This window comes from Rattus norvegicus, chromosome 11 (assembly GCF_021556685.1).
Source record: "Rattus norvegicus strain SHRSP/BbbUtx chromosome 11, alternate assembly SHRSP_T2T, whole genome shotgun sequence".
Lineage (NCBI taxonomy): Eukaryota > Metazoa > Chordata > Mammalia > Rodentia > Muridae > Rattus > Rattus norvegicus.
In genome coordinates this window covers 29,498,166-29,525,250 of record NC_141544.1, presented here as the reverse complement: position 1 = coordinate 29,525,250, position 27,085 = coordinate 29,498,166, and the positions used below count along the sequence as shown (strand labels likewise).

At 38.0% G+C, this 27,085-nt stretch overlaps 2 long non-coding RNA genes across 2 annotated transcripts in view; one reads left to right on the top strand and one right to left on the bottom strand.

Moving 5' to 3' along the window:
- The window catches only part of LOC103693508 (uncharacterized), a 493,880-nt gene that overhangs the window by 420,327 nt on the left and 46,468 nt on the right, over positions 1-27,085 (bottom strand). The gene's annotated exons all lie outside the window — the stretch shown is intronic.
- On the top strand, positions 18,578-21,286 carry LOC148002477 (uncharacterized). The gene is made up of 3 exons (XR_015632988.1): positions 18,578-18,755; positions 19,351-19,577; positions 20,043-21,286. It is a non-coding gene; the product is annotated as an uncharacterized LOC148002477 (long non-coding RNA).

Below are 27,085 nucleotides of genomic sequence, written 5' to 3'. Positions count from 1 at the left end.
GGCAAGCCACAGTTATGTGAAAGGAGAAAAGCAGGCTTGTTGTTCTTTGCAACTTAGCATCCAGTGAGCAAATCCACCTCATGCAAGTAACAGTACATCATGCTGCCCTGTTTGCCCATCAGTTTGAAGCTTCAACTAAAACTCAGTAAAACTGCATTTAAATGAAAGAAGAACTGTTAGAGAAGTCAATCTAGAGACTTCGGAGTGTAATATCTCCTCAAATAATAGATCATCTCTAATCTGAAAATTCTAAAAGCTAAAATAGAAGATATAAAGAAAGAATTTTGGGGAAAAAACATCCAATTCTTTAAAATCTAGAAAGCCAGTGTCTTCTAAATGCCATTTGAGAAGTCAATGGAAAAAAATACTTTTTTTATGAGTCACAGTAAAATACCACAGAAATTAGAACAACCCACAGATTAATTTTTACTTACTCTTAATACTATCCAATATAGGTATATTATTCTGTATCAAAAAATGCTCAGGTGAGACATTTTAGAGATTTTGAATTTCTTTTTCAGATTTTAAATAATGCATAGATGTTGTGAGATGTTTTGGAGACAAGGCCCACTTTGAAGTTGTATTCATGTGTGTCCATACGTGTTTCATTTGCACCTTGTTCCTTAGAGGCAATGAAATGTTTTTAGTATGATACATCAGATAAGGTCAGATGTGAACGTTTCCACCAACGTTGTCTGTTTCGAAACCGAATGCTTGGCATTTCAGAATGTTTTCGATTTTTGGAATTCTCAGATTTGAGGTGGTGGAATGACACATAGAATTAAAATCCAGTCTTTATCTCCTCAAAATAGTGGGGAAACTTACATAGCCCTTTCTTTTTAAATGGTACCTGGGGACTCACTTTTCAAATTTAAAACCTATGAGATTTCCAGTCCATATCTTTTCACAAGTATACGCCAGAAAAGAAAAATAAAAACAGGAGGTTCTCAGTCTCACTCTCTCAGCACTATCCTACGTAGGCCCTACCACTTTGTAGGTCAGAGTTGAGTTTTGTTCACTGAACTTTGTTTTAAGGTTGGATAAAAGATCCTCCAAACCATTTTACAGTTCATCCCTCAGTGAAAAGCCATTTCAGCCGAAGAAAACCTGTGGCTTCCCCCTATCCTGTCAACACCGAATCACAACTCATGATTCTACTGTTTCACGTGGCAAACTTGGTTTAAGTGCACAGAACTTTTATAGTTTAGTGTAGTATGAGTCATTAATGGACAATTTGGCTGTATATTCCAAACACTTCAAGAGAGGCACTTTATGTTTACACGGACAAAGGTCAAGTGCAAGCCAATAAAGACAGATTTCCTCCCTCAGACAATCCCCCATCCACCGTAAAAAGTATTACATCCACAACTGGAAGCCTGCCATTGACTTCTCCCACCAGAACACCAAGGTATCTACTGAAAATTTTCTTTTATTGAGAATGCATTGCTATCACGTCAAGTAGAAACAAAACGAAAATGTTGTTTTTTACTTTTTCTTTTAGTTTTGTTTCCAGTGTAAAAATGAACAAGGACAGCCCTTCCTGGAAAGCATACCGTAATAATGTCTAATGGGAAAAATTAAAAAGCTAAGCATTTCTTTCCAAGTAACACTACTTGCTAAACTTGGCTGTACATTGGAACTGCCGGGGGAATTGGACAAGATCGTATGGCCAGCATTCTAGGAGTCAATATTTCTATTTAACTGGTTTGTGCTGTCTTTGGCAGAGGGGTTCTAAACCTCCCCAGGGGGTTTGCATGTTCAGCTCAAGTTAAAAAACTGCTATCCTACAGTGCGGATTACTACAAAGTTATGCTAATCCTAAAATAATTTGGAAACTTTTAGTGGAAATAAACAAGGTGGAGAATATTTGATACCATCATATAGTTACTGAGATGTTCATAATGAAAAGAAATAGGACGTATAAAAGTATTGTGTCAAGTCAGACTGGCCCATTCAGTTTTTATAAATTGCTTTAATGACACAGTACAGAATAAGATGTTTAGTAAAATCATATATACATGTGTAAGGAAACCTGGATTTTAAAAGCATACCTCTATTAAATCACACCATGTCTTCTTTGTTCCCTATAGGGGTTATGGAAGAGAATATTACATGCTTACTTTTGGCAGTCCAATTGTCTCACCTATAAACTTCTTCCAAAGTGCCAACTGGCTTTCTTAGCCATCAGTAAAAATATGTTTAATTCAATTTTTAAAATGTAATTAAAATAAATTTACATCACTTTGCCTCTCTCCAACTCTTCCCATGTCCCTCCCCTGTTAAACCCTCTCAAATTTTTGTCTCAAACTCATTGTTTATCATTGTGGCATACGTACACATATAAAATCATAACTATATAAATACAACAGTTCATTCAGCATTGCTGAATGAAGTCAGTATATGACTTCAGGGCTGACCACTTAATATTGTATAACTAATCAGGGGACTCATTTTTGGGGAAGACAAACGCCATTGCTCAATGGTCCATGTAACCTGTAGTTCCTCAGTTCTTTGTTTTTGACTTTCCACATTAGCATATGTGTGGGTATTATATGATGGCAATGATATTTCAGTTACCTAAATTGTTACAGTTCTTCCTGACATTAATGTTTATATTAATATACTACAGATAACAGAAAGGAAAAGTAAAGTAACGAATTAAGACTTACCTGGGTAGTATTAATTTAATAAAAAAATAGACTCTGCCTTTACCAAATGAACTATAGTTAATAGTCTTCTAATCATATAAACTAGTTCTTTACAAATAGACTCTTATGATCTCTATATAATGGAAAATGTATATATCATAACTTGTAAAAATTCATACATACAACCAATATCAATTCTATGTGCACCCTGTTTACTTATTTATTTGGTTGGTAGGTTATGCATGAGAGCTCACAAAATTGTCACCCTCCCAAATTACCTGATAATAATTTACGTCGTTATTGTAGAAATGGCATTTCAGCAGAACTCATGGTAAAAAATATTTAGAATACTTTCATTTTTTACCAGTACTATCAGATTTTGTCTTTGAAAAGAGAAAATACCCTGCTGCCTTTGAACCCTCCCCCTGCATTAATCTATGGGGTACCAAATCCTAAATATTGATGGAAAGCCCCTGAATCCTCAGAAATGGTAAGAAAGTAAATCATAGGCTGAAGAGATTGCTCAGGTTTTTTTTCAAGTGGTAGAACCTAAGTCCAGATCCCCAGACCCACAGAGTGCCAGATGCACTGATGGGCATCCATCATTCTGGGGGTGCAAGTGTAAGAGAGGGAGAAACATCAGGAATCACCAGGAGCTTGCTGGCCAGCCCTCTTGGCACACACAGTAGCTTCCTGGCTGAAACTCAGATGTAAACATCTGATGAGGCTCCAGAGCTGGGACTCACACTTCAGCATGATGATCCAGAACCCTTATCCAGAGAAGCTCTAGATCTGGGACTCAGCATCAAGTGTGGCTCCAGAGCCGGGGCTCAGATCTAAGTATTATGTGAATATCTGTTCAGTTTCAATGACAGGCCAAACAGCCAGGGCTGGTCAACAAGAATGTGTTGGTTAAAGACAGTTCTTATCTGTAGTCACAAAGAATACTTGGGATTCCAGGGACCGCTGCATGAATTTTGGGCTATATGGAACGTGATACAGATACACAACCATGTTTATTGATGGACACAGCCATGCACTGTTAGCTAGGAAGAACAACTACTACACAGGTTATGAAGTATAACATAAAATGAGATCCTGTTTTAATGAAGGTATAGAATGGCTATATTAGTGGTAGAAACACAGGGATATTTTCTCGAACTTTGGTAATGGGTATATGTATCAGAATCATTTTAAAAGAAAAAGCACTCTGGTCGTAGTAAATTAGAACTAACATTGATACAATACTTACTGTGTCCATAAAGGTTTTTTTTTTTAAAGAGAATCTTAAATTTTCTCAGTTGGTAGATTAATTCCTAGTATGTCTGAATCCCCAGGTTTGATCACCAAAACCATACAAAGCGAGGTATGATGGGATATGCCTTTAATTACATCACTCTGGAAGTAGAGGCAAGAGGATCAGGAGTTTGGAGTCACCCTCTGTCACACAGCCAGTTCAAGGTCGGCCGTGGTTCCCTGAGACACCCCAAGGAAACAAACAACGAAGAACCTTGAATAATCCATATAACAAATTTTTTCCTAACAGCAAAAAGGTTAAGGCAGGTCAAGTTAAGATTCCTGTTTTACAGATGAAAAGGATGAGGCTTGGAAGGCATCCATGATTTCGCCACTGACTTCAAATATTGACTGCCCAAATTCCAAGGAAATGTTTTTGGATACCATAATGCCAGGTTCTCCCTGCTTCTTGGCTATTCCGCAGAACCCTTGCTATGTCTCCTGTGAAGATTGTCAAAGTTTAGTGTTGAGCCAGTCAGGACCTCTATGCTTTCCCATCTTCAAAGGCCAATCAATCAGATGTTCATAATGACGGCACTAAGCTCTATGTGTATTTGAAATCTACATGATATAATACCAACTAAACCAAAGCTGGATAATAAGGTGGAGGAAAAAGCTCAAGTCTGGCAGCCCAGACCAGAAAGCTGCTCCAAGCCCAGTCAGCTATGCCTTTTTCATGCAAACAAGGAAGGAAGGCGCTCATTACCAATGGTGGGCTCCAGCCTGGTTAGCACCTAGAAATGTAGGGTATGCATCCAAACCCATGCCCTCAGGTCTCCTTCCTTTGTCCATTGTATTTTCTCAAGCCATGGAAGTAAATAAGGCTTCACTTCTGGAAAGGGATATTTATATGCAGCTATCTCACTGCAGGCTGATACACAAAATCTCTCCCTCAGTTTGTCACTGTATTTGCCTATTAAGTCTCAGTGGGAGGCCAGACCAAAATTGCAGGATAACTGTGCAATACCTAAACACATTCCGGTAATTTGGGTTCTGACAAGCAAGCTACCATAACATTCAAATTCCTCTCCCTGCATCCCACAGCCATGGAGCTGGTCTAAATGAAACAGGCAACTCCGAAGCCATTTGTAAAAGCATCGCTGTTTTTCTGTTTTCTTTCTCTCCAATAAAATTTGATTCATCTTTAGGGGTTCACTCCTTTCGCCATCCTGGCTACTGCTGTGGGCAATAGACTGTAGGAGCAGTGGACCAGTGGCCATTCTCAGCAAGTGTCTGACAGACAGCTGGGTGCAGATTAAAAGTATCCTGGCTTTCTACTAATCCTTTACTGAAAATTTGATTTAAATAGAAACATGTATTATCACTCAAAAGGACAAGCGCTGTACAATGTTTTCCAATGGGTTCCCTCCCCCACTTTACTCACAGCCCTGTGGATGTAGGGAAGGTGGGCAATAAAGCTGGCTTTGGTGGGATACAATTGTTTCAATCGCTTGCCTCTGACTTCATTCTTTAATGAACATCTCTGGAATCAGTAATTACTGTGGGAACACATCTTTAGAGCTATTCTCAAAGACCAAAACTGGCAGAGGGTGGTTTTATAAAGTTCACAAAATGAATGGTGCCTTATTGCCATAAACAAAGGGATTTTTTAACAACCAACTTTAAAACACTCGGCGAATTACTGATAAGTGAATGAGAGAATACAGATAAGTTTTTAATTGATGAGAAAATGAAGGATTAGACTAATAGTGCATTTCAACAATAAGCCCGGATTCAAATTTGGGCCTTCCACAGTTGAAATAAGCAATTTAAAAGCCCTCTATCCCCTCAAATAAAAAGACTATTTCTTCTGCAACATTTCTGATTAAAACCTCCTAAAACGTGCATTGCTAGTGTTCCAGCACAGAATGGATTCTCCACTAGCCTTAAAACTTACACAGCAAGTTTCTAATACTAGTTTTGAAATCTGAGAGATCGTTACTAAATAAGCATGGTAATCCTTACTATAATTCCAAAAGAGCTTTTCACAGAATTTTTAATAAGTAATCTTAAAATTCATATAGAAGCACAAAACACTCAGGATATCAAAAACAATCCTTAAACACACACACACACACACACACACACACACACACACAGGAATTGAATTATAAATGAAAGGGTATCCATGCTGTACACAACTCAGGCAGTATCTGCTCTAAGCTGTACATTTCATATCCAAATGTTTTACTAAATTATCCATGCCCTTTTCATGTTTTCCAAATTAATGGAGTATCTTGGAGTACACTCTGGCTTTGGTTTTGGATTTCTGTCTTCTTGTGCTTTGTGTTGCTTTGTTTTTCTGTTTTAACTTTCCTTTAGCATTCTAAAGTTTCGACTACTTCAAAATCCAGCCAAATAAATTCAGCCAAGTATCATGCACTTCTTAAAAAGCACAACACAATATCTTTTTTCTAAAAGTTCTCTTTTAACAGTCTGGCAATAGCTCAGTGTGTAAAAGTACTTGCTAGACAATCCCCACAGCCCAGTTTTAAGAGCCCAGACACTATAGTATACACGTCTGTAATCTCAGAGCACCTCTCTGTAGAGATGGAAGGTAGAAACAGGAGAATGTATAGACCTCAGGGGTCAGCTAGGCCTAGTTTAAACAGCAGCAAAAGGAAAACAAAAAACCCACCAGGTTACCAAACAAAACAAAACAAAACAAAAAAACAAAAACAAAAAACAAACAAACAAAAAACCCACCGGGTTACAAAAAAAAAAAAGGTAAAGGCTTGCCCTTTGACCCCCCATATGTATGTGGTGGCACTGGCATTTACTTCCTTGACACGTAAGTCAGCATTCACATCTACTCTCACACACAAGCATATCTCAAGAATAAAATATTTTAACAATTTTTGAGGTAACAAAACAATTTTATAATTTCCCCCTTCCCTTTCCTCCCTCCAAAGCCTCCCATGTATCCGCCTTTGCCTTCCTTCAAATTCACTGCCTCTTTTTCTTTGAGTATTGTCGTGTGTGTGTATGGTGTGTGTGTGTTGTGTGTATGTATGTATGAATGTATGTTTGTATTATAATTATTCTTGGTTGTCAACTTGATTACATCTGGAACTAAAAGCCACAAGTGGAAGACATACCTGGAGGGATTTTTTGTTAATTCTAAGTAGGAAAATTAGCTTCAAATCCAGACATTTTAGGTAAGGAGACACACTGTCAATCCAGATCTTTTGAGCTGGGAAACATACATGCCTTTAACTCGGATCGAATCTCAGCCACACCTTCTGTTGGATGTCAATTTGAGATGTGGAAGAAGGAAGCTCTTGTTCCTCCCTTCACCTTACTACCAAGCCCATTCTTTCACTGATCTCAGAGCCTACTTCTTTGGAACTCTATTCATGATTCCAGCAATAACCATTTGGTATTGGCTAACCTACTGGAAATTAATTTTTTTCTAAGGCTGACAAGTAGTTTCATAAATAAAGACACATGCTACCAAGTCTGATGACCTGAGCTTGGTTCTCAGGATCTACCTCGGGGAAGCAGGGATCCTCTGATCTCCACAGGTACACATACACATGAGGGCTCCTGCCCCATACACAAAGTGAACAAAGAAAAAGATCTTTAAATTTTACTTTTAGAATTTAAGAGTTTTCACTTTTGAAATAAAATTATTAAGCAGTTAGGAATAGGGAGGGTCCTTAGATGAAATGCCCTACAGTGGGGAGAGAGAACATGTAGAGCCCACGTCCTGCAAAAAGACAGAGCATCAAGTGAGGGATGGGGTTGCTATCCCACAGTCAAAAACTCTGACCCAGAATTGTTCCTGTCTGAAAGAACTGCAGGAACAAAACCGGAGAAGAGCCTGAGGGAAAGGAGGTTCAGCAACAGGCCCAAAGTGGGATCTAACACAAGGGGAGGCTCCGAGGTCTGACAATATCACTGAGGCCATGGAGTGCTCACATAAAAGGACCTATCATGACTGCCCTCCAAAAGACCCAACAAGCAGCTCAAAGAGTCAGATGCAGATACTTAAACCCAACCAATGAACAGAAACTGCTGACCCCTGTGGTTGAATTAGGGAAAAGCTAGGAGAAGCTGAGGAGGAGGGCAACCCTGTAGGAGGTCCAGCAGTCTCAATTAACCTGGACCCCGAGATCTCTCAGACACTGGATCACCAACCTGACAGCACAGACCAGCTGATATAAGGCCCCCAACAGAAATACAACAGAGGACTGCCTGGTCTGGGTTCAGTCAGAGAAGATGCAACTAACCCTCAAGAGACTGGGGGCCCAGGGAGTGGGGAGGTCTGGTGGGGTTGGGGGAAGGGAGTAGTGGGTAGGGATAGGGAGTGGGGACATCCTCATGGAGACAGGGGGGAAGGGTATGAGATGTGGGACAGTCAGAGGGTGGAACAGGAGGGAGATAAGATCTGGAGTATAAAAAAGAGATTAAATAAAATTTGTAAAAAGACAGTGATATAAATCATTTGAACTACAAAGTACAAAGGGCATAACAGACAAGGTGGGAAATTTTTAAATGAAGCAATTACTCAGTTAATGTGAGAATATCTCTCAGTTATTTATCCAGTCTATATGTTTGTAAATAAAAGAAGAAAAAGATCCAAGAGTGAAAAGTGTGTGTGTGCGAGCATCTGTGCAAATGAATATACATATGTGTAAAATCTATAATTACAACAATAATGAACAGTTATTGTATTGGCTAGTTTTGTGTGTTAACTTGACACAAGCTGGACTTATCACAGAAAAAGAGCTTCAGTTGTGGAAATGCCTTCAAGAGATCCAGCTGTAGGGCATTTTCTCAACTAGTGGTCAAGGTGGGAGGACGCAGCCCATTGTGGGTGGTGCCATCCCTGGGCTAGTGGTCTTGGGTTCTAAAAGAAAGCAAGCTGAGCAAGACAGGAGAAGCAAGCCAGTGAGAAATATCCCTCCAAGGCTTCTGCATCAGTCCCTGCTTCCTGACCTGCTTGACTTCCAGTCCTGACTTCCTTTAGTCATGAACAGCAATGTGGAAGTGTAAGCTGAATAAACCCTTTCCTCCCCAACTTGTTTCTTGGTCATGATGTTTGTGCAGGACTAGAAACCCTGACTAAGACAATTATCAAGTAGTCACTGAGCTCCGTGTTAAGTGTCTGGCAGGTATGAGCTTCCTTATTACACACTATACCTTTAAGAGGCAGGAATTACCCACATGTTAAGCACAAGGAAACTAAGGATATGAGACACTCCGCTGGCCGAAATGGGACCAAGTTTTAAATCTGCATTTATTTAATTCACTCTAAGAGGTTAGTCTTCATCTTGGCATAATCACATGTACACTTTTCCACAGATGAAGAAAAAAAATCAATCTCAATGGAGTTCATCATCTCCCAGCAGAACACTGGTCCAATTGGTGTAGCCATAGCCACAGTGCTATTGTCAATATACTGCCAGACTGACAAGATACATTCCTGGGAAAGAGGTGACAGTCAGTAACCTCTGTAAAAAGAAATATCACATCATCTAAAAGTAAACCAAATTAGGATGAAATATAAGCAGCCCTAATAACCGTAGGGACATAGTTTCTCATAGTAATTAACTTTGTGGAATACTCTCATTGTGCTTGTATCCAAAATGTATTGGCTTCCCTTTTATTAATAACAGTAAGTGGGTACATAAAACAAACTCCATGTGGAATAGCCTCTCACTGTTCTGATTGGTGTTTTCTGTCATTCACTGTAGCACAATTCACAATGCATTCTAAGATGAACTCATAGTTTTCTATTCCATTTAAAAATCTGCCCTTTTCCATTTAAAATAGGCCCCACTTGTGGAAGCCTAAGGATATTCCTCGGAGGGTAAAATTCTTGCGATATAAGTTTGCAGACATGAGTTAGTTACCCAGTACTCATTTGAACAGCTAGAGGAGGCAGCATGCCATTGTAATCCCATCATGAGGAGGAGGAGACAGGGGAACACTAAAGACTCTTTGCTAGCAGGTCTAGCCAGCTATCCACGCTCACATTCAGCACAAGACCCTATGTCAAAAGGTAATATGGAGAGCAGAGGGGGAAATCCCACATTGACTGCTGGCCTCCACAAGTGAATACATGGATATACCTGTACATGTGCCCATGCATGCATAACACATGAAAAAAACACACAGATAACCTCAATAACAATATAATGTGAAAAGTGAGAGTAAATGTGTTGGTTAGTTTTCCTGTTAACCTGACATAAGCTAGACTCATACTGAGAACATGCCTCTATTAGATGGACTGTAGCCAGGGTTTCTGACTTAGCTCTTGCCTCTACGTTCCTGCCTTGGGTTCCTGCTCTGCATTCCCACACCATTGGACTAAGGTCTGGAGGCTGTAACACTGGAGTTTATTCTTTCCCACTTGTTTTTGGTGAGTGTTCTAACACAGCAGTACAAAGCAAACTGACACAGAAAGTCAGCTCCTGAGCTATGCAGATAGCGTGTCACTCAGCAAACCCTATAACATTTGGTAGACAATATGATAGTCTAAAATTTGGCTGCTATTTCTAAAGTATTTACAAATTGTAAAGTGATATCTATTCCAGCACACCATGAAACTAAAACCCTGTTTTTTTTTTTTGTTTTTTTTTGTTTTTTTTTTTTCACAGATTATTTTTTTTATTAACTTGAGTATTTCTTATATACATTTCAAGTGTTATTCCCTTTCCCGGTTTCCGGGCAAACATCCCCCTCCCAACTCCCCTTCCTTATGGGTGTTCCCCTCCCAACCCTCCCCCCATTGCCGCCCTGCCCCCATAGTCTAGTTCACTGGGGGTTCAGTCTTAGCAGGACCCAGGGCTTCCCCTTCCACTGGTGCTCTTACTAGGATATTCATTGCTACCTATGGGGTCAGAGTCCAGGGTCAGTCCATGTATAGTCTTTAGGTAGTGGCTTAGTCCCTGGAAGCTCTAGTTGCTTGGCATTGTTGATCATATGGGGTCTCGAGCCCCTTCAAGCTCTTCCAGTTCTTTCTCTGATTCCTTCAACGGGGGTCCCGTTCTCAGTTCAGTGGTTTGCTGCTGGCATTCGCCTCTGTATTTGCTGTATTCTGGCTGTGTCTCTCAGGAGCGATCTACATCCGGCTCCTGTCGGTCTGCACTTCTTTGCTTCATCCATCTTGTCTAATTGGGTGGCTGTATATGTATGGGCCACATGTGGGGCAGGCTCTGAATGGGTGTTCCTTCAGTCTCTGTTTTAGTCTTTGCCTCTCCCTTCCCTGCCAAGGGTATTCTTTTTCCTCATTTAAAGAAGGAGTGAAGCATTCACATTTTGATCATCTGTCTTGAGTTTCGGTTGTTCTAGGGATCTAGGGTAATTCAAGCATTTGGGCTAATAGCCACTTATCAATGAGTGCATACCATGTATGTCTTTCTGTGATTGGGTTAGCTCACTCAGGATGATATTTTCCAGTTCCAACCATTTGCCTACGAATTTCATAAACTCGTTGTTTTTGATAGCTGAGTAATATTCCATTGTGTAGATGTACCACATTTTCTGTATCCATTCCTCTGTTGAAGGGCATCTGGGTTCTTTCCAGTTTCTGGCTATTATAAATAAGGCTGCAATGAACATAGTGGAGCACGTGTCTCTTTTATATGTTGAGGCAACTTTTGGGTATATGCCCAAGAGAGTTATAGCTGGATCCTCAGGCAGTTCAATGTCCAATTTTCTGAGGAACCTCCAGACTGATTTCCAGAATGGTTTTACCAGTCTGCAATCCCACCAACAATGGAGGAGTGTTCCTCTTTCTCCACATCCTCGCCAGCATCTGCTGTCACCTGAGTTTTTGATCTTAGCCATTCTCACTGGTGTGAGGTGAAATCTCAGGGTTGTAAAACCCTGTTTTATTGACAATTTCAAATATTCCATTTAAGAAGTAACATGATAAACTATAATATAAATAGCTTACTTCAATCAAATGTTTAGGCAGACATCATAAATGAAAATATAAATTTTGGGGTAAGAAACAAAATTCTATATCTTAATGACAAAGTGAGGTTCCAGAAAAGTCAAAGGCAATAGGAAAGTTGTTTTCAATGTTGACCAAAATATCCTAAAACCATGTACACTCACATCAGCAGCTGTCCTCTCAGACATTGCACCTCAATTATGACTCAGGATACTAAGCACAAAAGCAGACGTGGTATAACTTCATTAATAAACTAGTAAAGGCGTGGGCTGTGCATGTTTAGCTTACACTTTAGGATCTCTCGTGTTGGAGGGCAACCTAAGCCATTGGCTTGCTTAGGCTTCACTGCTTCTAGTGATGGAAAAGGTTGGAGAAGGCACCAGAACTGGGGGTTAAGTTGAGAACAGTCCCTAAGAGAATCTTCCGTTGTAATCCATGTGGAATAGAAGAGGAAAACTGTCAATGAAAGATCTCAGGATGCTTTTTCTTATTAATAAAAAAGCTAGAGGACTGAGGAAGAGGGGCCTAGATGAACTAGGAATTTCATTTTGAAAGCAATGAGTTTGGAGTATCTATTAGCAGCGTGTGTAGAAACATTCATAATGTATAAATGTTATAAAGTTGCGTATTTAAGAGTTGACTTCTGCATTGTGATTTGGAAGTGCATTACTTAAATATCATGTGTGAAAAGCTAATATTCAAGCTACACTTACAGCAAGGTGAATGGCTACACTCAGAAATATAAAAAAGCAGTATGAAGAAAAGAGATTGAGCTCTGACCCACTCCAACATGATTTAAAGAATAGGACGAGGAATACAGAAAGGGCAGATGGAGGTATGTCACTTGTCATTTGTCCCATGGCTAATGGATCCATTTATTCTGCTGTAACTTTGAGTTTGCCTTTTCCATAGAATGCATGCCAAAAATGATACTGTGTTCAGACACACGCCTAGACTATAAGAGATGGGACATTCTACTTTCATCACTAGTTATCCTGAACCTCAATGCGTAAAGCTCAGTTTCCTCAAAATAGACTCTCAAGAGAAATCCTGGTCTATAATATTTGAGTTAACTTCACCAAGGAAGCAGCTGAATACATGAAGATGCCTTGAAACAGTAAGAGCCGAGCATTCCCTACCATACAGGCCCTCAGAAATCATGTTCTGTGGAAGCTTCACGGTAGCCATGCCTTGTCCCAAGGCCAAGTCACAATTCTTGTTAGATATGATACACATGTAAAGCAGTACTGAGGAAGAAGTAACATAGGAGACCAGCAAAGAAAAGAATAAAGGAAGTCCCAGGGCAGCATAATAAAACCAATAACCAAATCTCAAAAGTCAAACTAGGAAAGAATTCATGAATGGCATTCATTTGTCATATGAAATGGTGCTTGAATAAGAAGCAAATTGAGAATTGATCATTATATTTAGTGACATAAAGGTCAGTGGCAACTAAATTGAGAGTTGTTTCCTTAGAAGTTTGGACACAAATCCTTCTGGGAATGGAGTAAAGGAAATTTGGGAGCATAGGAGCTAGAAGCGGAGAATTTGAAAAATTCCTAAATTTCTTCCTAAAAGGACATAAGAGAACTAGATACAAGTTAACATGAATAAAGGGGATATATTCCTGCATGGCAGTATAAATACAGAACAGCCCTATGCTGTTGGAAATGTTCTTATGGGGCTGAGGAAGTTAATGGAAAGGGAGAGTGATAAGACCACAGCAGCACTGATCATGTGTTAAGGTCATGAGTAGAACTGCCACACAAGTAGAGATGTCAAAACATAAGCACCATATCTATGCTAACATGAGTAAAAGTCACAAACACCAAGACATGGAATTAAACAATATATGGGCATTTAGTTTCCAAAATGTGGTGCTGACACACAACCTGATCATGGATCACTTGAACATTATTAGTTTGGCTCTAGGCAGTTGTAGAAGTGAAGTATTTAATGGATATTCTAGCAAAAGAAATAAAATCTCTTTAATAAAATGTGTGAGTAGTTAGCAAAGTGGGAATACGGCCTCATTACTTCACTCTACAAAAATAAGTTCCAAGGGCCCATAACAGTTATATAGCTTAAAAATCAAATATGACTTATTTAAAAGCAAAACTAATGCAAACCTGAATCATTAACAGATCTGATATAGAAGGTATTCATGAGTTGCTAGTGAACCAGAATAGTGGAAAAGGGGAATTATCAAACTGTATGTTACCCATGAATATACTCAGTCTTCAGTCGTTTAGACATAGAACTCTCAACTACTACATATATGTATTTTAAATCTCCTCTTTTTTGCTGTTTCCAGTTCACAAATCTGTGAAATGTTTGAACCTAAGAGTTCTTCTCAGACTTAGGAACTGCTGGTTTCTCTGTGATTTCTGTGGTGCTGCGAGAGCTGATGCCAGTAGTCTATGTTGGAAGGAAGTGGGGAGACAAAAGAAGCCCTGCAATGACATCATCTGCAACATGAGAGGCATTGCATATTTGCAGTGTGGGGCTTTAGTTTCCTGAACCTCTACACACTACTAAGTGTGTATGGTCTTACTGTTCAAGGTATTTTATTTTTGTCTTGTACATCCATCACTTCAAAAATGAACAATAAATAATCTAAAATGACATTTGTTTTGTCATGGTGAAAGATGCCCGGACCTTCCCTTTTTACATTTCATGGGTGTGATGTTCTTTATAATTCCAATGTAGCAATCAAAAATCATTTAATTACTGTAGCTCCCTCAAGAATACCCAAGTTAATGATTATGGCCCTAGGTTAAATTTTACTCTCCTGGCTTATTCATTCCCGCTATATATTCTTATATCGTTTCATTTACATTTTGATTGCCATTGATTTGGAGGCACCAGGAGTCAGATCTGGATTAAATCATGGATCTATTTCACATCGCTTGTGCGTACTCATCTGATAAAATGAGAACAGTTATACCAGGTGTTGCAACAAACTTGAGGAGATGAAAAAATAACCCAATGAAAATGTTATATGAGGTACAAAATACATGAAATGTGAATTTGTTATTTTCACTTTAAAATACTAACCAAGAGAAACTCTGTAGCTGATTTAAAATTCAACTCCACGTGCCTTTCACAGCTCAAGTTAAAGACCTCATCTCAAAGGGAAATATAACAAAGAGAAATGTTTATAGCAGAACTAAGTATATTTACTATTTTAACATGTTAACAATTTTTATTATATAATAATTTGAACTATTAATGATTTAAACCTTCTAAAAGTAGAAAACATTTTCTATGAGAATGAAATATAAGTGAATATATCTACATATTACTTTTCTAGACTACCCAAAAAATAACATCAATCTAAAAATTCTAAGCATCTCATTGACTACATTTAAACTATAAAATAATTGTAAATGCTTATGTGCTTACTGTGCATGCTTATTCATAATTTTTGTAAATAATCTGTGGTAAAAATAAAGTCAATGGTTGGTTAGTTGTACCAATACAAGGAAAAAAGCTTCAAAATGGGAATTAAGAAATTTATCTCTTACAAATAAAAATTAAATACCATTTTTAGTACATTTCTTACTTGGGAGTCTATGAACATTCAAACCTGAGGCACACATATATCATTGTCACATAGTGACTATAGTATTTTATAATGTATTTTCATTCAATTTAGTAAGAATAAACACTATCACGTTTTTCTAGGTCTATTAAGATTTTACTTTAGTCTGTATTTAAGGGATTTTTCTGCCTAAAAAGAACAGCAATTAGATAAAAACTCAGAGTTTCCTGATCTAGAAGAGCTAACAAATACATTTCCTAAAGCATAATGACAGAGTGAGTCTAGAGCACGGTTCATGAATTAAGAGCACGAGCTGCTCTTACAGAGGATCTGAACTCGGTCTGCAGCATCCAACGTGGATGGCATATACCTGCCTGCAAAGCCAGTTCCAGGGGCCCTAACACCCTATTCTGGCCTTTGTAGATACCAACATTCACATGGCATACACATACACATACTTGCATGCATACATACATACATACATACATACATATAAATAAAAACAAATGTTTCAAAAAAAATGACAGAATGACTTGAGGAATACAAGTCTGGTGTTTTTCTCCCCAAGCAGATAAGATTAGGGTAAGGGAAATGATGCCCACTAATTTTTACCATAGTCATCACACTGAGTGAAAAGTCATATTTTCAGAAATGACTCCTTAATGGCCTTTGTCATAGTTACTACTGCTGAGGTGAAACACCATAAGAAAACAACTTGGGAAGGAAAGGGTTTAATTGGCTTAGACTTCTATATACCATCCATCATCAAAGGAAGCCAGAAACATGGAGAAAGAAATTGATGCAGTGACTCTGGAGGGTGCTGCTTACTGGTTTGCTCATCATGGCTTGCCCAGCCTGCTTTCTTTTTTCTTTTTTTTTTCATAAGTGAATTTATTTATTTTTATTGGATTTTTTTTTACATTTCAAATGTTATTCCCCTTCCCGGCTTCCTGTCCATAAATCCCTACCCCATGCCCCTCCTCTTCTTCTATACAGGTGTTCCCCTTCCCATCCAACCCCCCTTTATGCCCCTCGACATTCCCCTACACTGGAGGTCCAACCATGGCAGGACCAAGGGCTTCTCCTTCCATTGGTGCCCAAGGCCATCCTTTGTTACATATGCAGCTGGAGCTGCATGGGTCAGTCCATGTATAGTTTTTGAATATTGGTTTAGTCCTTGGGAGCTCTGGTTGGTTGGTATTATTGTTCTTCTGGGGTTGCAAGCCCCTTTAGCTCCTTTAATCCTTTCTCTAATTCCTCCAATGGGGACCCCATTCTCAGTTCAATGTTTGCTGCTGGAATTTGCCTCTGTATTTGACATGCTCTGGCTGAGCCTTTCAAGAGAAAGCTCTATCAGGCTACTATCAACATTCATTTCTTGGCTTTATCAATATTATCTAGTTTTGATAGCCATATATATATATATATATATATATATATATATATATATATATATATGCATGCTGTATACTCAGGGGGGGGCAGGCTCTGAATGTCCATTCCTTCAGTCTCCACTCCAAACTCTTTGAATATTTTTGTTCCCCCTTTTAAGAAGGACTGCAGCATCCATACTTTGGTCATCCTTTGAGCTTCATGTGGTCTGTGGATTGTATCTTGAGTAATTCGAGCTTTGGGGCTAATATCCACTTATCAGTGAATGCATACCATGTGTTTGTTTTTCTGTTATTGGGTTACCTCACTCAGGATGATATTTTCTAGTTCCATCTATATGCCTAAGAATTTCATAAAGTCATTATTTTGATAGCTGAGTAGTACTCCATTGTGTAGATGTACCACATTTTCTGTATCCATTCCTCTGTTGAAGGACATCTGGGTTCTTTCCAGCTTCTGGCTATTATAAATAAGGCTGCTATGAACACAGTGGATCATGTGTCCTTGTATTTTCAAGCATCATTTGGGTAAAGCCCAGGAGAGGTATAGTTGGGTCCTCAGGTAGTGGAATGTCCAATTTGCTGAGGAACCTCCAGACTGGTTTCCAGAATGGTTGTACCAGTCTGCAATCCCATCAACAATGGAGGAGTGTTCCTCTTTCTCCACATCCTCGCCAGAATCTGTTGTCACCTAAGTTTCTGATCTTAGCCATTCTGACTGGTGTGAGGTGGAATCTCAGGGTTGTTTTGATTTGCATTTCCCCAATGACTAAGGATGCTGAACATTTATTTAGGTGCTTCTCAGCCACTTGATATTCCTCATCTGAGAATTCTTTGTATAGATCTGTACCCCATTTTTAATAGGGTTATTTGGCTCTCGGGAATCTAACTTCTTGAGTTCTTTGTATACTTTGGATATTAGCCTGCTTTCTTATTCAATTCAAGGATGGCACCACTGTGGGCTGGATTCTCCTCTATCAATCACTACTTAAGAAAATGTCATACAGCTGGTAGTAATGGAGATCTTTTCTCAACTGAGGTTCTTCCTTTTGGAAAACATTAGTTTGTATCAATTTACATAAAACTAGCCATCGCAGTCTTTAAATACTTGGATGTTAGTCAGTTCCCCAAAGGGAAATTAGAGGAGATCTTCTGTTTTTACAAGGGACAAATCCTGCACTTTCTTGTATAGATCTCTTCCAGTCAAATTTTCAACCAACCTTTCAATTTTTTCCAATGCGCATACTAGTCTACCTTACTTCCTTTTCCCTTTGCTCATTCAAAAGGCTGAAAATAATGTTTCAAATTTAGGCTTGTCATTTGGTAAATTACCTAGAAACAGAGTCTGAACTTGGTTTTGAAGTTCAATACTTATTACAAGCAATGGAAGGGAGAGGGGAAAACATCAGTGTGTGGCTAGAACAGTCATTCGCCATAATACAATTCTGACCTGAATAAGAGAAATGGAAAATAAGGTAGTTTGCTTGGAAACTATAACATATAATAAGATGTATGTGACACAACCATAGTATGGTTATGAATTTGGGGATCTCTTAGCTGCCTATTGAGTCACACATCTCCCAGCAGCATCCAGACTATGACTACATTGTACACACATGGAAGCCTCCAGCAGTAATCTTACTCAGGAAGAACCAGAGACTCCCAATCAGATTTATTTCTTGCAGGTTCATGTATACTCACGCTGTCATTACAATGAGTTCTGGTTTTTAGATGTCTTTGTTGTGGAAAGCAAATAGATCCCCACTTTTACAAATTAATCTTTCCCATGCAGCAAAGCATGGTGATGCACACACCAGTAACCCCAGCACCTGGGAAATCCAAGCTAAGAATATCATGAGGACTGTGCCAGCTTGGACTACAGAGGAAGTTACAGGCCAACCTGGACTAAATACATAGAATCCATCTCAGAAAGTACTTTTTCACATGCTTAATATGGAGAAAGAATAAAGGTATGTGTATGTACTTGTGTATACTTAGGGAAGATACTCTAGATGTGTGATCAAAGCAATGAGCAGCAATGACTTAATGTCAATACAGTAACACTAAGGAAATATCAGACTCTAGTAAGTCAACTATTGTCTATAGCTCTACAAACTGCCTATGATGGAAATGAATGAATGAAGAGAAAAAGACCGTGGGAGTGTTAAATGAAGATTTGCTTGTTGTTTATTGTTTGTTTTTAAAAACAGAATTATAGGTCTAGAAAGATTGCTCTGTGCTTAGAAACACTGACCACGTTTTCAGAGGACAAATTAGAAATTTCTGGTTTGTTTGGAGACCAAGTTGTGTCATGTGATGTTTTTCCAGAAAGTACCTTATGAGAGGATGTTTTTGCTGAAGCAGACATGTGGGAGTATTTTTGCTAAGAATAGATACGGTGTCTTTCTGAAACCAACCTGGAAATAAAGGTCACCTGATGTTTTCTAGAACAGACACTTGAGAGAACACATTTGAAAAGGGTAAAAATGTAACCCAACAGACAGTAGATGACTATTGGTAATCCTTACTGTTCTTTGCTGATCATTGTTTGTCATGACTTTGTAGACAGAAACGCACCAAAAATCTGATGGTGTCCTTCAGCTTCGTGTGCCTTCTGCAGCCTGAGGCAGATTGGCAGAGCCTCCTGATTTCTTTTGGATTGATCTGCCCTTGCAGATTCATGAATGATGTTTGCAAGTGGATTGAACTGCTACTGCTGATTCCTGTGAACTGAACTTCTCATACCCTAACAATGCAAATTGGATTTGCTCTAAAGAGCTATTTCTAAACAGGTCCACATCCTCCTTTACTCTATTAACTTTTCCTTTCCAATGCCTCTGGTGGACAGTGGGCTAGAAGGGAGGTTAACGCATTAAAGAACCCTAACTAAAAGTAGGCTTTGAAAAATCACCCATACAATGCTAATAACCATCTGTAACTTTAGTTCCAATATATCTGATATTCTCCTCTAGCTTGCAAGGTTACTACACACATGTGGTATGGGGCAAATCACTGATGCACATAAAATAAAAATAAATCTCAGAAAACGAAAAATATAATTGTATAATTACAAGCTGGACAGAGATCAGCATAAAGATATAGCGAAACTCATTGTGAAAGGATTTAATTATAAAAGTTTTTCTGATTACATTTAATGACTTCAAATTAACTCTGAAATCAAGTGCTGCTCTGGCATATGGCTCAGAAACCTGGTTAGTTACACAACTGAAATCTGACTCTTTTCACATGCCTTCAAGGTAACACAGGAAGGATGCAGGGCAACAGAAATGGAATGTGTGTAACAGAGGAAAGGACAAAATCAACTGATGACATCAAATGTCTTACTAACCATCACGGAAATCAAATTTCAACAAACCCTCAATTGTGATGCTGAATGAGACCTCTTGGAAAGAAGACATGTCCGTGAAGACTGAGTCCCTGGAGTGGTGTAGCCAGGTTGAGATGGGGCAGGTTCAGAGCTTAATTACCTTATTGTGGACCAGCTTTAGACTCCTGATTAGCCAGCCCTTGTACCATATTTGTTGGGACTAACATCCTCTGATCAAACACTTATTAGTGTTTAATGTTTAGGTAAACACATTTCTGCTGTAACAACAATGAACTAAACCTCTAAAACTGTAAGCCAGTCCCAACTCAATGTTTTCCTGTATAACAGTTGGTTTGGTCAGGATGTCTCATCACAACAGTGGAAACCCTAAGACAACAATTTACAGAAAACATTCATTCTTTTTCTGGTTCATGTACTCCCTCAGATTACAACACACAAATGTCCCTTCGATTAATAAGACTTTGTTCATATGACCTTAACCTAACAACAAGGAATTCAAGGAAATGGTGGGGAGCATCTGAGAAAGTCAGCATCAATGACATCTCCTTTAGAGGTGAATGCTCCAGACAGTAAACACATATGCCAATTTCAACAGCCTATGCCAACACTTCCAGTTCCTACCATAAAGCTGCCTCCAGAAATATTTTTGGCTAGCCTACTCATACCTAGAAAGCTTCTTAGATTTGCAGAAGGACAGTTCTACCCCATTATAATAGTTTTCCGTTCATTGTTGCTTACAAAGAAAAAAGTTATCAAAACATAACCGAGGACTGTTAATTGACTTTCTAGATGGATTACAAGACACAGCTTATATTCCACTATTTCCCATGATCCATTCCAGAAGCCACTGTGCTATAGTTTGTGGTTGAAGTGATTTGGGTAAATAATTTGGATAACGCCATTTGAAACTGCGTCTTTCACTAGCAAAGTCTGGCCCGAGAATCATGGACAAAATGGATGATAGATTGAACTATGAAAGATGGAGACTGTTTCATCCACACCCCAACCCGTGCAAAACTTTCTGCTGCTTTCTGAGTGCAGTGCCTGGGTTCTGGTTTTTGTTTTTGTTTTTGTCTTTGTTTTGTTTTGTTTGTTTGTTTGTTTGTTTGCTTGGTATTTCTTTAAATATGGAATAAAGCAACTCATAACCTCATGTACTGGTCACTGTTGACTTCCACTCAAGCATTCTTGGTTCAGTGGTTTAGATCAGAAGCAAGAGAGGCAATTCAGTCTACTTAACATTTGATGAACACATGTGGTTATCCAACATCTGAATTATAATGAAATCCTCAATTAATCCCATGTCTTAGGCAAGCCTATAAATATTCTTAAGAATAAAGCTTTTTATATAACTATAATAAAGGATAAAAGAATGCAGGACACGTTTCCATTGAGTCTCTTTTTACCATACTGGGTGTTGGGAGCACATTTCTGCCTTGAGAAACTCTAGGCGTTTCCTCCTGTCTTTACTCCAGCTGGAAAAAAATGGCTGCTAAGGTTTCAAAATTGGTGACCATGATCAGAGCCTTCCACCCTTCACTAAGTCAGCATTCACTTTCTGCACCTTCACTTGTCATTGTGGAGTTTAAAAACAGCACACAGGTACATCTGTGATCCATTTCTCTGTCACGCCTGGGAACTTTGCGGTCACTCTTTTGGTTCCCTTTTTCTTAAGAACAACAGGATTAGACTGTTGGCTCTGGCCTTGATTTTGCTATGTAGACCAGGCTAGCCTTCAATCAATGAGATTTCTCTACATCTGCTGCCCAAGTGATAGGACTAAAAGTGTTTGCCATACTGTCTTTCCCTGTGTCAAAGAGTGGTCTTATCAATATAAGTTCTGTAAAACATGTAAAAGAAATCTTTAATATACATTCATTCCCTAAAGTTTAGAACTATCTCTTTCTCTTTTTTAAAATTTTTTTCATCTTTATTAACTTGGGTATTTCTTATTTACATTTTGATTGTTATTCCCTTTCCCAGTTTCCGGGCCAACAACCCCCTAACCCCTCCCCCTCCTCTTCTCTATGGGTGTTCCCCTTCCCATCCTCCCCCCACCACCCCCCTCCCCCCAACAATCTCTTTCTAATGTAGTGGAAGAAGTACCATCATTCATAATAGTCTGAGATAATCCTACATCATAAAATGTGCTTAGGCAAAAAGCTTGAGCTAATAAGCATTTTGTTAAATTTCATTTTATTTGCTTTTATATCTGTATAACAATAAGTCCACATATATTTGCATACTACTAAATGTAAAGCCAGAGTCTTTCTTACTCACCCCATATGTTAGTGGATCAATAGGAAAGTTGAAAAGTTGAAATGATGGACATTAATTCAGATTCTTTAGTAAAGCACTGAATAAACATATTTACTGAAATAACTAAACTTCCTTCAAAATAAATTTAAATCCCCAAAGTCAAGAGTAGTTTAGAATTTCATCCAAGAGGTTTTTTTTTCACACAAGAGTTTTAAAGCACATGTTATTCTAAGTAAACTAAAATACCTCATGTAATTGAATGGGCAAAATGAATGGATCCGTGATACTATTTAAATAAAAAGAAAATGCATGAAAATTGTAGTCACATTGATTCCAGATGTCACTAATTTTAATTTATGCTCCTTCACAAGAATTAAGACAAAACTTTCAACAAAAAAAATATGGGAAGAAGCTGTAGCTCTTATTTAAACTTTGTTCTGTAATGTTTAAAATCTTCAATTATAATATGGGCTATTACTTTTAACATTAAATCCAGAGCTGGGAGACAGCTATTTAAGACATGATTAGCTTTTGACTTCTGGGTAGTAAATGTTAAAAATTTCCAACATTATAAACAAGTAAGTTTATAATTGCAGGTTACATAGAGAGTTACAACAGTATAATTAATCACATACTCATTTCTGTATTTGGTAGTAAAATTATGATTATAGTCATGATGTTCTTAGTTTCATGTGTCTAGTATTTATGTTGTCTTGGCATAGTATTAAACAGATGGTGGTATCTTCTCTGAGGTTGTAGGTGTAAAATCACCAATGTCTCAAGCTGGGAATTTATAATTTAGAAAAAAAGAAATTTGCATATTCTATTAGTAATAGTACTTCTTCGGGTTTGTTTGGTAACTGCCATTATTAAGCAAGTTTTTTGTTTAAAATAAACCAACAGATTTCTTTCTTCTCAAATTCCCCACCCCACCCTAATTCCATGCTCTCCTGCTTGCAAGCATTCTTCTTCTAGTACCCAGCTCTGCTTTCTTGACAGCCATGTTGTATTGTCCATCCTCCATTAAAACCTATTTTACCCTCTCATAGTCCTATATCCAGTTTCATGACCAATTACCATAGACAGATATGCTAGTACACAAACCTACACACACACACACACACACACACACACACACACACACACGTGCACACACACTCACGTATTCCTTATATGAAGAAAAACATGAATAATTTGTGTTTCTGCTTATGGGTTACTTTGTTGGACATAAAAATTTCTAGTTCCATTCATTTTCTTGTAAATGTCTTGATTTCAACTTCCTAGGCGTCACTATACTGTGGATCACAGATAATTTACTTGTGTATCTGTTGTGATGGTTTATATATGCTCTGTTCAGGGAGTGGCACTATTAGAGGTGTGGCCGTGTTGGAGTAGGTGTGTCACTGTGCATATGGACCCTCATCCTAGCTTCCTGGAAGCCAGTCTTCCACTAGCAGCCTTCAGATGAAGATCTAGAACTCTCAGCTTTGCCTGCACCATGCCTGCATGAATTCTGCCATGTTCCTGCCTTGATGATAAAGGACTGAACCTCTGAATCTGTAAGCCAGCCCCAATTAAATGCTGTCCTTATGAGAATTGACTTGGTCATGGTGTTCAAAGCAGTAAAACCCTAAGACATCTGTTGATGAATATTTGACTGATTCCTTTTTCTAGCCGTTGTGAGTAGTGCACCAATAAACACGGATGTCCAAATCTCTCTCTAATAACACTAGGACTCTTAGTGCATCTCTAGGAGTATACTAAAGCCATGTGGTACTTCTAATTCTATCTTTCTGAAACTGCTCTACACTGATTTCTATATGGATGTAGCAGCCATTCTATCAACACTAATTGATGGTTACTTTTTCTTTACACCGTCCTCGGAACTAGTTTTCATTTATTTTCCTGATGGAGCTTTTCTGGAGTGAGGTAAGAATAAATGTCAGAATAGTTTTAACTTACATTTCCCTGATGCCTAAGATTGCTTAAATCTTTAAAAATATTTATTGACCAGTTGTTTGTCTTGTAACCTCCTCAGTTCATTGGCCCATCTTTATGCTTATCTTTACAGTTTTTATCTATTTTAGATATTAATTTAGCACTTGATGTATACCTGGCAAAGACTCTGTCATTCTGATAGCTGCATGCCTGTTCTCCCGAGTTTGTTTTCTGCCTCTTTTTGGTGTTTCTTGTCTGATCTAATGGGTTCCTCCACATATTCATACCAGAGCTGATATCATCATGTGGGAAAAATGTGAAGCTTAAGTGCATAAAGTACTTTATTGAGGATGAAATAAAGAACTTCCACAAGGTGGTCTTCTGGGGACTGTGGAACACAACTCACTCCTTTTGGGTGAATAATTCAATATCATAGCTCCTTCACAAATGATTGGTATGCATGATTCAAAACTGATGCAAAATGGTATTATACTGTCAAGGTTTGTGATAATGAAACAAACACAATTTAAATAAATGATTCCCATAATAAGGTAATATTAAAAGAAAGTATTTTATAACAGCAAATTTTTGTATTAAATAGTTCCTAAAACTACTTATCTTTTTATTATTATTATTTAATGTATGTATTCAAGTACACTGTATTTGTCTTCAGACACACCAGAAGAGGGTATTAGATCCCATTACAGATGGTTGTGACCTGCCAATGTGGTTGCTGGGAATTGAACTCAGGACCTCTGGAAGAGCAGTCAATGCTCTTAAATGCTGAGCCATCTCTCCAGCCCCATAATTACTTATCTTAAAGTCAAATTATTATACATAATGTGCACAGAAATAGAAACTATTTTTAATTTTGTATAATGACATATTTATTATGACTTTGGGGTTAAATAGAAAATTTCCATTGTTGATGAAAAATATTCAAAACATAACAAAATCTCATACTTTGTTCTATGATGGTATATTCTTCCACACTTTTCTATGACAAGATATTTGTTCCAGTGAAGAAAATATTACATTCTTCCATAACAATGGGTCATTTGCTTACATAAGAAATCCATATTTTTTCAAGAAAGCCATTGGTCTGTCTGAAGGTTTAATCAAAACCAAATGAAGTCTAGTAAATCTAAGGAAAACTAATCAAGGCCTGTGGCTATATGAAGGGCATACACCTAACAGGCTCACCTCCAGTTACACGGTTCTCACAGATTCCGTTGGAACATTAAAATCCACCTTAAAATGCTGCCAATCCTTATGAATGAGACAATATATTTCCTCAGTACTTCTATAAATGGTTAAGTTACAAATGCAAAGCTGTTCATCATAAAGTTATACTTTGGCTGTTAAGAAATACAGGTAATGAAAAATCAATCCATAAAAAAATCATAGCAAAGATTAACTTTGTAGTATTAAAATGTATAAGATACATTAACACTATTCATTAAACAGAAATTTCACAAAATCTCTCCAAAAAGTCAATGAAGAATTCCCAGAAATAGTCCTTCCAAAGGCTGGTGTTGTAAAACTAACACACGAAAGAGGAAAAATCCAGTAAGAGTCAGAAGGGAAAGAAAAGCCATGAAGTTGTGACTCCCGAAACACTTCTCACTGTCAAACAAGAGTTTTACAGTAAAGAATCATCCCAACTCTTGATATATTCTTTTTTTTAGATGTGGTCTCACAGTGAACAAACTCTAAGTCTGAAACAGTTACCAGCAACTACAGTAGAAGGAACAGAACAGTTCAATTCTAAATTACTAGCTGAGGACTTAGAGTTTCCTGTTTGTGACCAGCGCCGATAATTTAGAATACAAGTATGCTGCTGTGTTTTATCTCATGTTAGACAGTATGAAGTTTATTATTCCTCTGAGATATTTGCTCTTACAAGAATACCTGTTCGATGAGTCAGAATAGGAAGCAGTGTTGGCCATTTGCTTACTAGACCAAATCCATCACATATAAAAGTGATTTAAAAGAGCCGGCAGTATAGTCCTGCATAGGCCCAAGGACCATTTTTCTTTCCACGTGCTTGGATTCCTGCCAGACCACTTTTAAAATTATGGAGTGTTAAAAAAAACAAATAGACATAAACTATAACAGACTATCCTAGGGGAAAACAAAAAGGAAATTTTCCTCTCAGGATGTTGGGTAACCTGTCTTTTTTTTACAAAGTGGGAACTATGATATATGTTTGCTACAGTTAAGCTTGTTACCAATTCTTTGCTGTACTTAATCAAGCACTCCGGTCAACCAAGAGCATACCATTTGTTATGAGGCTCATAATTTTAACTGGCAACCATCTAAAAAATCTACTGCATCTGATCATTTTCTTATGTGAACGAATCAGTATTCAATAAAGTTTGATAATTTAAATATTGCCTTTAGCTAGTTACCATTATGCATACCATGTAGCCAAAGAGGTTTTATTTTTATCAACTACCCTCTGACTTCAAGCAGCTTGCATAAATTTAAAATTTTACACAGACAGTCAGTGGCATGCTAAAACTTAACTCACTTGCTCAGGAAATATCCTCCAAGTTTATTGTAAATATTAGACAAGAAAAAAGGCAAAAAGTTCTTGCAGAAAGACTTTTGAAAACAATACACAGAAAATCAACTAAAATATTGTTATGAGCATAATGATTACTAATGTATTCAACAGATTCACTGGAATGGAAATAGCCATCACACTGTGTCCTTTCTGAATTTATCGCCGACAGTGGAACTAGTCCTCTC